The sequence below is a fragment of the Pagrus pagrus genome (assembly GCF_965226575.1).
Source record: "Pagrus pagrus genome assembly, chromosome: 10".
Lineage (NCBI taxonomy): Eukaryota > Metazoa > Chordata > Actinopteri > Spariformes > Sparidae > Pagrus > Pagrus pagrus.
In genome coordinates, this window is record NC_140194.1 from 30,648,000 (window position 1) to 30,660,784 (window position 12,785).

A 12,785-nucleotide genomic window follows, 5' to 3' on the forward strand; every position below is an offset into this window, starting at 1 on the left:
AAGAGAACATGTCTTACCGTCTGCATCACAGAACTCAAAACGTGGCCTTTCTCTCCAGGTTGGCACTGATGAAGGTCTCATTAGGGCATCAGTATCCAGACTGTCCAAAATATCACCATGAGCATGCATAAAAGCGAAATGTGTCAGCCTTTTTTGAGTCATTGCTGTGCGTAACCATTTAGACGGTGCAGGGTGGAAAATGTTCTCTCTGATTAAGCAGTTGAGATGGTGGAGACATAAGCATAGTTTAATGAGGCTTTCAGCTTCTTTGAAAATAGCCCTCAACCAGTCTCGACAATGAACAACAATCAACAATCATTTTCAACTGGGTCTCCTTTTGGGCTCCGTCAAAGTACAAGGGAAGGGATTTTTGTTCCTTGTTAGCTGCCTTAATCACCACCTTCTCTCAGAGCTGCTGTTTTCATGCCATCTTGGTCGAATCTCCTCTTTAGTTTCTCTGTATCAAGTCAAGTGCTTCATAACACTTGCCTCGCCATGAGAGTTGTGCCTCGGCCTCTGGCTCTGTTGTGTACCGATAACGGCCTGGGGTTTTTGTCACCCTATGAATTCTAAAAACGAGCAAAGCCTGGAAATAAAACTAGTGAAAGCACTCATCACACAATCATTACACTCTATATCCTCATTATGATCACCGGAACTAAACTTCATTAAATACAGTTTGAGTATGTAGCTTCCATTTGATTCGAATGATAACTGATCATGATTCATATGATATATTTTGGCAACTTTTTATAAAGGCATTATTTTGATAAGTGGAACACATAGGCCTACCTGAAATCTAGATATTTAATTTCTCACCTAAAGAAACATCAAAACTAGAAAGAGTTGTAGTACAAAAATGTAAGTTTATGGTCTGGCTAATGTCCTCTTTCATCACTGATGGTTGAGATTAAATTCAAGGGTGTCACATTGTGTTGAAAAGTGGTGGGGAGATAAGGACTCAGATGAAAAAAAATTCAACATAGGCCTATGCAGTATTGAGCAATGTGATGCAAAAGTGGAAAAAGAAAGGAGAAACTAATTAAGCAAGCTAAACTGCAGGCTAACGTATGTGCTAACGTACATAAGATCAAATCATGTACCAATGCAATTGCGCAATGATCTTAATATATCTGCAAACTTTATACTATTCTAGCTAGTTAGGTAGCTCATCAGTCCATCCAATGTATTACATTGTGATTTGACAGTATTTGTTGATCACATCTATTATCTAATGAGCAGAAACAGTTTTCCTGCGTGTTGTAGCTATTCAGTTTATTGTACTGTATTTCAAGTGTGCCATAATTTTGCACCAGGATCAGCACAGGCCAGCAGTGTTTGATGACATTACTTTTAAAAGTAACTCATGATGTTATAAGATTACTACCATTAAAAAGTAACCTGTTACATTACTGCGTTATCTACTGACAAAAGTAACGTGTTAGAGTACTTTAGACTTACCAAACATTATGGTATTGTCCAGATGGCGTGTAGCCAATTGTACATGTACCTTTGAATGTATTGACTCTACTGTCATTTTGTGGCCTTCTTTACGGCCAACAATCAGTAACTCTGCAGCCTAATAATAAGAATGACAGATCTAATATAACATTTACAGCTCTTTATTCTGCTAACAATCTGACAGTGAACTGGGCAGAGGCAGACAGTATCAGGCACAGCTGTTTCAACGAAAACAATATAACACAGGCTCTTATAGCCAGTATATGATGTTTAAAAATGCAACTAATGAACCTGTAAACTATACGGGCTTATAGAAATGATGAAGCACAAATATGATGAAAGTGCTTTTTACAAGTTCACAAGCTAATGGCTAGCAAAGGATTCTCATTAATTAATATTTCTTGGTGTGAGCTATTTTTCAGACCATTCTTAAATAAATGATGCGTTTTAAAAAAGCTGAGGACAGAATCAGCCATTTCAAAAAAGTGATGGGGACATTCCCAGTGTCCCCAGTGTAAGTGACACATATGATTAAATTTGATGTCTATACTGTACTATCATGTCTTTTAATATTTGCCTCAATCACTTTGTATATTGATAATTCTTTAGAAAATCTGTAGAATTTAACTTTGTTTCTTTGTTGTTCAAGGATGTCAGTGGCTCATAGATCAACCCGCCAGAGGATGTATGAAAGTTTTACCAAGCTGAAATTTGACTTTACTGATACACCAGAAAATAAAATAAAATAAAATAAAATAAATGCATGTGTTTTCTCTTCTTTCTGACCCAGCATTTCTACAATGCCTGTTAGCAGCTGACTTTGGAGATAAGTACAGTCAAGTGAAACCAAAGTCCTTATCTTCATCTGTATGTAAGGAAGTTGAAATGAGCAGCTCACTTCCTGTTCTAAAGGTTATCTAAAGATGGCTAACCAAACTAGACTGAGCATAGGAAGGGAGGAGGACAAAAGTAAAATTTTAACCTCATGACACTTTTTCCTGATTCCTGAGTGTCTGACAAGGTTAACTGGTTAAATTAACTTCACAGACTGTATGGTATCATCTGTATTGGTCCCAGATTGTCCAAGATTCAAAATCACAAATGTAAACCCTTGTTAGGAGGATGTAAGTTCAATTCTAAAGATAACAAATAATAAATCAATAATAAATCAATTAAAAAGAGATACATGTCAAGAAACAACTCTTTTCCCATTTACTCTTCTTCCCCATTGATGAAACAATGTCGACGTGATGAATCATAATGTATTCATTTTGTGCGAGATGTAGTGTATACTACGGTGGCCGAGACCCGTCATCGCTGCAAAAAAAAAGAAACGCTGCAAACAAAAAGAAACGCCGCTGCAAATAAAAGAAGCGTTGCAAACAAAAAGAAACGCCGCTGCAAATACAAGAAACACTGCAAACAAAAAGAAATGCCGAAACGTCTGTCTCTCTCTCTCGGTCTTCTTCTTCTCACATAAAAAACACTGGTGCACCGGCAATAATAGTCCCCGTTAATTCACTTCCGTTGTGGCTTTTTTTATTTGCATCGTTGTTGTTCTTTTATTTGCAGCGGCCTTTCTTTTTGTTTGCAGCGTTTCTTTTATTTGCAGCAATGGCGGGTCTCGCCTACCGTCGAATTCATTCATACTGTTTCATTCATATAGGATCTTTGTGCATTTGTAACATATTGTGTTGTTTTATATTTTGCTGTATGTACAGTCATGGTCAAAAGTTTATATACACTTGTAAAGAACATGTTTATCATGGCAGTTTTCAGTTCCAATGATTTACAGCTCTCAATTTTCTGTGATGGGATGAGTGGAACACATACTACTTTGTCACAAAAAACATTTGTGAAGTTTGGTTCAATAATGAATTTATCATAGGTCTTCTGAAAACATGACCAAATCTGCTGGATCAAAAATATACATACAGTAATTCTAATTCCACATGTTCTTGACTGGCTCAAGTCAGGACTTTGGGAAGGCCATTCCTAAAGCTCAATTCTTGCCTGATTTAACCATTCTTTCACCACTTCTGATGTGTGTTTGGGATCATTGTCCTATTGGAACACCCAACTGCACCCAAGACCAAATCTTTTGCTGATGATTTTAGGTTTTCCTGAAGAATTTGGAGATAATCCTCCGTCTTCATTATTCCATTTACTTACTGTAGAGCAGTGGATCCACTGGCCGCAAAACAGTCCCACAGCATAATACTACATTTTTGCTGGGGAGCCCCTGGAACCCCTGGAGTTGTATCATTGTGTTGGATCTAAATGCACCCAGTTGTGTAATTTTATAATTGTAAATCATATTACATTGGTTCTATTGTGCTGTAATGTATCATAAAATGTGTCCTGATGCATAATTTTGTTATTATCTTGTATTGAATCCTTTTGTATCTTATTGTATTAAATTGCATCCAATCCCACAGCATCAAATCATATATTATATTTTGTGTCAAGTGTCTTCTTGTGAGTGTCACATGTCTGCAGCACGCCATCAGCCCACACAACAGCTCCACTCACCCTCATGTCAGTGTTCGACCTTAAGGCAACACAAATCTCCTCCCCTATACTTCCCCCCTTTTGTCTGTCTCTGTCAGACCGCAGCAATATCTGACATAATTCTCCCTTCTGACCCCCTTTTTGCTGTCTCGAACAATGACTGTCCTCTTTCTTTCTATTCACTGCGATTACTAATACACTGTGCAAATCTATTTCTTGCTGATTATATTATAATTTTAATTAAACTATAACTCTCTGCTCTGCATGGATCAGTAACAACCAATAAAATAGTTATTTATTTATTGAACCTGTTCTGTTGGCACAGAGCAGTGGCTCTGTTACTATGAGGGTACAGTTAAAGGTCAACTGCCTCTGTGCATAGACTCAATACAATAAACAGGAATGTGGCTGTGTATTTTAATGGCACTCTGAATTACTCCCAAGACCAGTATCAGTAATATCACTGCAGATCACGACATGGGTCAACTAGATAGCTGTCTGGGGAATCAGGCACTGATCTGTAAGCTATGGCTTCATCTGCTTGATTCATGTTGTTAGGCCTATTTTAATACCTTTTATCTATATGTGCAAAAATTCAATCCAGCAGCACTTCAATTTGATTTAGACTCTTTCATCATATCCATTATAACTTACTTACTTTAAGAGACTTTATCCTGAAACATACATCGTAAAATGTCAAAGTAGACAAGCAGTTTCTCTCAACATTTTTAATTAAGGACCATTCTGAGATGGGTAGGATGTATTGAGGTCTTTTAGCAAAAGTGGCAAAAATATAAAACTATTTATTAACAAGTGAAAGTCTGGATTTTAATACTTTACTTAATTAGAAGTACAGAAGTATTGTTGACAAAATAAACTTAAGGTACTCTTTATAGCAGATTTGGAGACCAACAGTAAATTTGTTATCGACCCAAACTTAATGAATGTTTTTTTTTTGATAAGTAGTATGTATCCCACTCATTCCATCACAGAAAAATGAAAGTTGTAGAAATCATTGGAACTCATTGCCATAATATACATGTGTTCCTTACAAGTGTATGTAAACTTTTGACCACAACTGTATATTGATATAAAATATTGATTTCGTAAAAGTGAAAGTCACCCATACAAACTGTACTTAAGTATACTACCCAAGTAAATGTACTTAGCTACATTCCATCATTGTAATGTATCATAGTGTATTTTATAGACTCTGGTAGTGTGACAAGGAAAATATAAAACAAGGAGATGGAAGAATTCTAGATTAATGTCTTCTCCATTGCCAAACACTGTCTATCAGTGGTTCTATTCATCAACCATGTACTGTAAAGTCACTGAGTAAAGTGCAGTGACCAGCAACAGCTTCTGTTTTTATTCGTCTTTGCACGTCAACCACAATGGAACTTCGCCAACAACAACTGCTTTACAGCAGCCCTACGGCAACTCTCAGGGGTCACACTACTCCAAATACATAAACACAGTAAACATAGGACAGTCTGTTACATACGTCCTGCTAACTGTTGTACACTTTGTACAGCACTCCGTGGGATTGCTCAGCCACAACACTAGCCTTTCCACCATGGAAGACACATACTCCGGGAGAGATCCAGTGCTCTGAGAATCCTACACACAGGGAGGCACCAGCACATCAGCCAGAACCCAAGCCTCACGTTCATGCATAAGGTAGAAGGGGTCTAAAACGTGTGCTGGCATGTCGAGAGGTGGTGTATGCAAAAGCAACCTGCTTCACATAATTGTCCCACTCACCTCCGTGAGAGATTGTAGGTAGTGGTGCGTGTCTTTTTAATCCCCAACAGATGGCGGAGGCTCCGGATCACCTCTGCCTGTACAGGACCTCCGTCACTCCATGCTACAGCACATAATCCTCAGACAGCCAGTGGGCCACAGTGTGAGCAGTCTGCTTGGGCAGAGCACACAGGTTAACAAACTTTGTGAAGTAATCCTCCACCAACAAAATGTACCTGTTCCCCTGTGACATCATAGGCAGTTCCTGAATATCTTTGGCAACCAGCTGCAGTGGACGATCGACCTGGGACTGGGGACCTGCTGGTTTGACAGGCCAGCACGGTTCACACCATTGCCTCATGTCTCTCAACATGAAGGACCAGCAGCAGGCTTTCCTGGCCTTGGTCTGAAAAATGTGCAAAGGTAGGCGTACCACGCAGCTGCTGCAGAGGCTCAGGGACCATGGCTGGGAATCACCACCTGAACTTGCCTCTCCCCCATGAATGAAAAGAATGTAGACCTATACAGCAGTCCCTTGATGATCGACAGGCAGTCAAACTCTGTCCACAGCTTCTTGAGGCTGGCCGAGGCGCCCCCCAGGCACCAGGGTGTTGCGCTTCACCCTGCCCCAACCACCTCAGCATCAAACCAATGTCGGGGTCCTCATTCTGTGAGGACTGTAGTTCAAAGTCACTATAGAAGAGAGAGTAAGCAGGCCTATGGTTGATGCAGGCCCACTTTGAGCATGGAGAGGAGTTGACCGAGCCCACCATGTACATGCTTGCCTGAGAGTCCTGCAGGTGAGTAGAGTCAGGAGAAACCGCCCGGCGGGACAGTGCGTCTGCATTAGTATGATGCACACCATCCCTTTGAACAATGGCCCAGTTGAAGGGGTCGAGCTCCAGCACCCACCGGCCCCACCATCCAGTGGGATTGTTATCAATAGCCAAGTGCCTGAGGCCCAGCAGAGGGCGATGATCAGTAATGATGGTGAAGGCAGACAGTCCAACATAATGTTTAAACTCACGCACGGCCCATACAATGGCATACAGCTCCCTGTCAAATGTGGACCACCATTTCTGCGCATGTGTGAGCGCCTGGCTGGCATAAGCTATGACCCGTTCCAGGCCATCCACATCCTGTGCCAAAACCGCACCCACAGAGTCCTTAGATGCATCTGTGTGGACTTTGAACGGGAGGGCAAAGATGGGCAGAGTCACTACTGGAGAAGAGGTGAACACCTGTTTAAGGTAGGCAAAAAAGGCACATTCTTCCCAGCCAGGTGGTTTAGTGGTGTTGCAAACTGGGAAATTACTTTTACAAAACACCTGTAATATGAGCAGAGGCCCACTAAGGCCCGGAGTGTGGGAAGTCAGCCAAGTTCTCACCTCATCCGTGTTTTGTGGCTGGAGGCCCTGTCTGGAGACCAAATGAACCAGAAACACCATATGGTCCCTGGCAAGGTGGCATTTACCAGGATTGAGTTTCAGGCCAGTAGACTGTATCCTGGCTAAGATCTCCTCCAAATGGATGAGGTGGTCCTCAAATGTGCATCATGCTTGGCATGGCCTGCCACTGGTACAGGCCTCTGCCTGTGGTAAAGGCTGATTTCTCCCTGACACCTTTCGCCACCTCCACCTGCCAATAGCCATTTGAAAAGTCAAGGGTGCTAAACCAGGATGAGCCTTGTTAGAGTGTCGAGGCTGTCATCCACTGGTGGGAGGGGGTGTGGATCTTTGATAGTCACTGAGTTGAGGTGATGATAGTCAATGCAGAATCTCCACTGTCCTCCTTTCTTTTTAACTAGCACCACCAGAGAACCCCAGGCTGCAGCTATCCTCCACCAGTCCATCGGCCAGTAGACCAGCCACCTGACATTTGATCTCCTTTTGTTTCTCTGGAGACTCCCGATAGGCACACTGTTGATGGGAGGGTGGTCACCAGTCCTAATGTGGTGTTGAATGAGTGTGCACCTGCCTGTATTTTTGTTAGACAGGCTGAAAGCACCACCAAACCTCTGCAGCAGCCCTGACAGCTCCACCCTCAGTTGTGCCATTTTGGGTGATTCATCCAGGGTGACAGGGAGTTCAGCAGATCTTGTCAGCGTCGATCTCAGCGGGAAGGTCAAGTGGTGTTACATCAGCCTCCTTATTGGGTAAAACTCACCCAGGTGCAGCCCCGGCTTAAGCTCAACAGCCCTTCCAGTGGGATTGAGGACATGAACCAACATTACACCACCCTTCACACTCGTCACTGTGTGGGCCACCACCAGTCCAGTCGTTTCTGAGATGTTATGCTCCAGATAGCCCTCAAAGTCTGTGGCAGGAAAACCAGCACCGGAGGAGGAGAATACCTTCGCCGGCACCAGGACTTCGCTCAGGGGGGGGGAATGGTCATAACATCAGCACATTTGGGACACATTACAACATATAAGGACCAATTCCCCACCCCAAAGCAGGGGCACACAAATGTCTTCTAACTCTAACACTCCCTGTGCCAAGTCCAGCAGTGCACAGTTCATGGCAAGAAAGTCCAGGCCAAGTTATACAGACTGGGTTGATTCCCTCAGCACATGGAAGGTGTGTTGCCAGCAAGTGGGGCCCACTCGAAATGTCACTGAAATGGAGCCCAGCGTATCCAACATCTGCCTATTCACAGCACGAGAGTCAATATAATCCTTTTTGAGAGCAGGGACTAACATACGAAAGTCACAAATCAGTGACACAGTAGCCCCTGAGTCCACCAAGATGGACACCTCAGTGCCCTCAACCACCCCTCTAACATAGGATGTAGGGCGGTTGACACTGTCCATGGCAATAGAATCTATAGAAAAGTCATACTACAAGGGGCCCTCAGGCTGAGGAGCTCCACCCTCATGACGCACTTCTCCTCGTCATTATATTAACACAGACTATACATCTGACACAGACGGTACAGCCTCTGTAGAGCCTCTCTGGCATTTTCACATCGCTCTGCCACAGTCAATGCCTCCTCCAGATCAGTAGCGCCCTGCTCCAGGCACCCTGCTTTCAGGGCTGGGTCAAAGCCACTGAGAAAATGCTGAAACATCTCCTCCTTCTGAGCATCAGCTCCATAATCTGAGAATGCCTCCATGGCCAGCTGGTTGATGTCAGCGGCATACATCTCCAAGCTCTCCGGCTGGCATACAACCCTGCCTCAGTTTTAAAAGGGTCTTCATCTCCCTGCCACATGTCTGTAACTTGTCTCCAGCTCCCGTACCTCAAACCAAGGTTAGCTGTCTAGCTATACTGAGGAAGCCAAGCCATGATAATAAAAACGCAAATAACCACAGCACTACTGAGAGAAACACTTAACTGCAGCCCATAGAAAAGAAACACCACTGCCACCAATGTAACTGAGCATCTGTGGGTTCGCCTAACTGTGTGAATAATAAACTGGACACAGAGACGTAATGTAGTGACCAGCAACAGCTTCTGTTGTTATTCCTCTTCGCACATTTCAACCACAGAGGAACTTCGCCAACAACAATCGCTTTGTGGCAATAATAAACACAGTACAGTCTGTTACATTACCATTGTGCGGTTGGAAAGTTTTGCAAAGTCTCAGTTTATAAGAAAGATTCCACTAGATTAAGATTAAAGTAATACTAGTAATACTAGGTAAGGTTTTCGTGGTCCACAAAACATTTCTGGAGCTTCACAACAAATGAAGTTTTTATAACTAAAGTTCAGGAACTAGACCATGCCACTCTCCCTTGCTAATTTGCCACCTGAGCCTATCTAATCAAACCATCTGTGTCCCATTAACGCAAACGCCTGTGCCTTTCCAATTCAATTACCTGTGTAGACCTATATAGGTGACTCTAACCATTTCTCTCCTGTTCGTCTCAAGTTCTGACATTTGTTTGCACACGTTTTCTCAAATTAACTAAAAGCTTTACAGCCTACCTCATGGATCACAAGCTAGTTCTCAACCCATCGGACGAAGATCTTTTTGACGGTCAATCCATCATCTACAAATCTCCTCCATCCATGATCATCTCCACACCAACACAGCCAGCCAGCCAGCCAGTCATCAAGCCTGCGCTCCGCTATCCACATCCTTCGGCACCACATCGTCCATTACTCCACATCCAGCAGTTACAGCCAAACACTGCCAACACCACCTCACCCTCGCAGAGGTCGCAGTCATCCCTGCCGTAATCCAAGAGATAGCCAGTCTCCCAGACACTGTGTGTCCGACCAGCCAGCCTACCAATGCCCAACCCGTAGCCGCACAGCGGCCAACCCACGACTCCCGGATCTGTCTCCTCTTCCTACTACATCCATTTCCGGCTGGACAGTCGCCCGCCTCCAGTATGCCCTCAAGGAAAGGAAAATCCTGTTTCACCGGACCAACAACAAAGCCCAGCTTTGCACGCTGTTGACGTCACGACACAGCCCACCTCTGCAGAGCTGTAACCTCCTCCAGCCCCTGCAGGGCCCAGGTCGTATCTCCCGCTGTGCCTGCTCTCTACGTGTCTCACATCTTCTTTCGTTGCTCCCGCTAACGTAGCTTTGGCGGCTACCCCTAGTTACTCTTTACCAGCAACCACTACCAACCACTCCAATGTTCATACAGCCACTGCCACTCACGTTTTATCCTGTGTTGTTGTTATTTGTGACTAAGGAAAACAGAAAAGATCCAGTTGAATTTACAATAGCGCTGCCAACAATATTGCTACTCAGAAATGCTAGTGAGAAAAGTTGTCTGTTGTGCTTTAATGTGCGGTAGAGCTTATGCACACACGTCAGATGGGGCCTTAAAAGCTAATGCCTTTAGTTTTGCCGGTAAAGTGAAGTTTTCCACTTAAATAACATCTTTTTAAGTCAATTTGGCCAATATATGTTTGTTACACAGTCCCCATTCACCAATTGTTTTCGGAGAATGCTGCAATGCTTTGTTTTGTGGACTACAATTCTTCATCTGACTTTCCATCAGTATGGGGGTGAGTAGATAATTTCATTTTTGGATGAACTTTTCCTTTGGGTTAAAAGCTCCATGTGGCCAATAGCTTTCCCACCAAGTATCATCAGATCATGAAGAAATTTACACCCACAGAGAATATTTATTTTATGTGATTGTCATCAACAAGAAACCATATGACAACAAGTGACCTATTTATTGCAGCATTTCAATGCTGAGCCTGTGGTGATATTGTGAAGCATGCACACATGCAAAGGAAGTAGTCAGGTTTTCTGAAAGTGTGTTTTCTGAGTGTCCTCCCTATTGAAATCTTTCAGTACACATATGCAAAGCACTCAGACATAGAAGAATGTGTATAGGAACTCATTGGTGTTGTTTTACTCTGAAACCTGGGAAACACACAGTTCTCCATGTGACAGGCCTCATGTGCCATTCATGTCAAAGCCTCAACAAGGAAACGCTTTGGATTAGGGTGGTTTTTAATGCAGATTATTGTGTCTTTCTTTGCAGGAGCTCTTTTAAAACATTTGTGAAAATTGATGGGATAGTGTTCATTATCTTTACCTCTGAACTAAGAATATACACAATACAGAAAGTACAAGGCTGCAATTACATGTGGCAGGCGCGTACAGCGTAACTTCTCTTAAAATGGATATGCTAGAACACTTTGAAGCTGGGTGACAGTTTCAGTCAATCAATGTGTATGTGTGGTGTGTGGCTTTTCTTCTTTTTAGAACCTGGTATTCAGCAGTAGATTTCCTGTGAAGTCAGTCAGCAGTGAGTCTTTTACCATATAGGGATGCAACTGAGAGGAGGGTTAGTGGGCTAAGGGAAGAGAAAAGAAGAACTAACATGACTCACTTCTCAAGTCTCAACTTGTTGACAGCTTAATCAGTATAGAGTAGTGAACACATCTCAGTTCACAGTTCATAGTGATCAAGCCAAGTTTCTCTTTTTTTATTGCAACATGTGCATATTCATGGTCTCATACTGTAGCAGTGAACCATGTGTACCACCTGTTTCTGCCTGTACCTATTTGAAACAATGATGAGCCAAAAGAAACAGAGCAGGAGCAAAGAGAATGAGATTTCCAAATTGTAAACTGGTTTGAATCACATATAAGTTTTGCAAATTTTAACTACATATTCTTGATAGATAACATTGTAATGTAAATGGTGTATAAAAAATTTCAATGTATATGATTTTTTTCTGACACATTCCACCTTCACCCCTTAATGTTTGAATTTGTACAGTATCTGTGGCAGTACCACCAGAGGACAGAGCTGCTCTTTCCTCAGGCTGTGAGACTCTTGAACTCAACCTCAATGCATCATCGTGAATGGTTTATTATTGTGACCTGATTATTATTCGTGAATTAGTAGTTTAGGGAATTACAAATGGAAATTTCTACAATCTTGGTTTGCATGACAAATGAATCTTCTTCATCACTTGCAAATGTCTGTAAATAATGTTGTACACTTCAATCATCTCTCCTCACTGAGCTGCTTTCCTCCCAATTGTCATAACTCAATAAAAGAAGACACGATTGCCAGTGTGACACCTTTTCAAGGTTGTAAAATCCTTATCCCTCTTATAGTATTATACACTTCTGTGCAGGGTTCGGGTGTCTGATAAGCAATGAACCTTTTGGACCAAGTGTATAGCCACCAATCAGCAAAAATTACACAGTGACAGTTTCTCAGGAGTAACCTGGTTTTATATCATTAGTCATATTCTGGTATAAACCATTTGTGCTATCAAAAGTGTACACATTTATTGATTCATTTTGGGAGAGCATAAACCAGGAACTTGAAGCTACAATTATTTCACTTTTACAATGACTCTACTCTGTGACTTGCAGATACACTTGGATTCACCTTCTCAGTTTCACCACGTTGTGACGGAGCACAAACAACTGTGGTTTAACTGTCTTATTTCAAATCTCTCTCCATGAGCGGATTATATTGAATTAATTAATTGAAGCAAAGAGCAAACATTTTACTTGTGCAAGAGCACAATCATTGTGCAAGAGCTCAAGTTAAGTCCATTCATAATACAGCCAATGGGCCTGTAGAGTGTTTAATTCACTTTGGGCACTTTGTATCACATAACGTGAATTG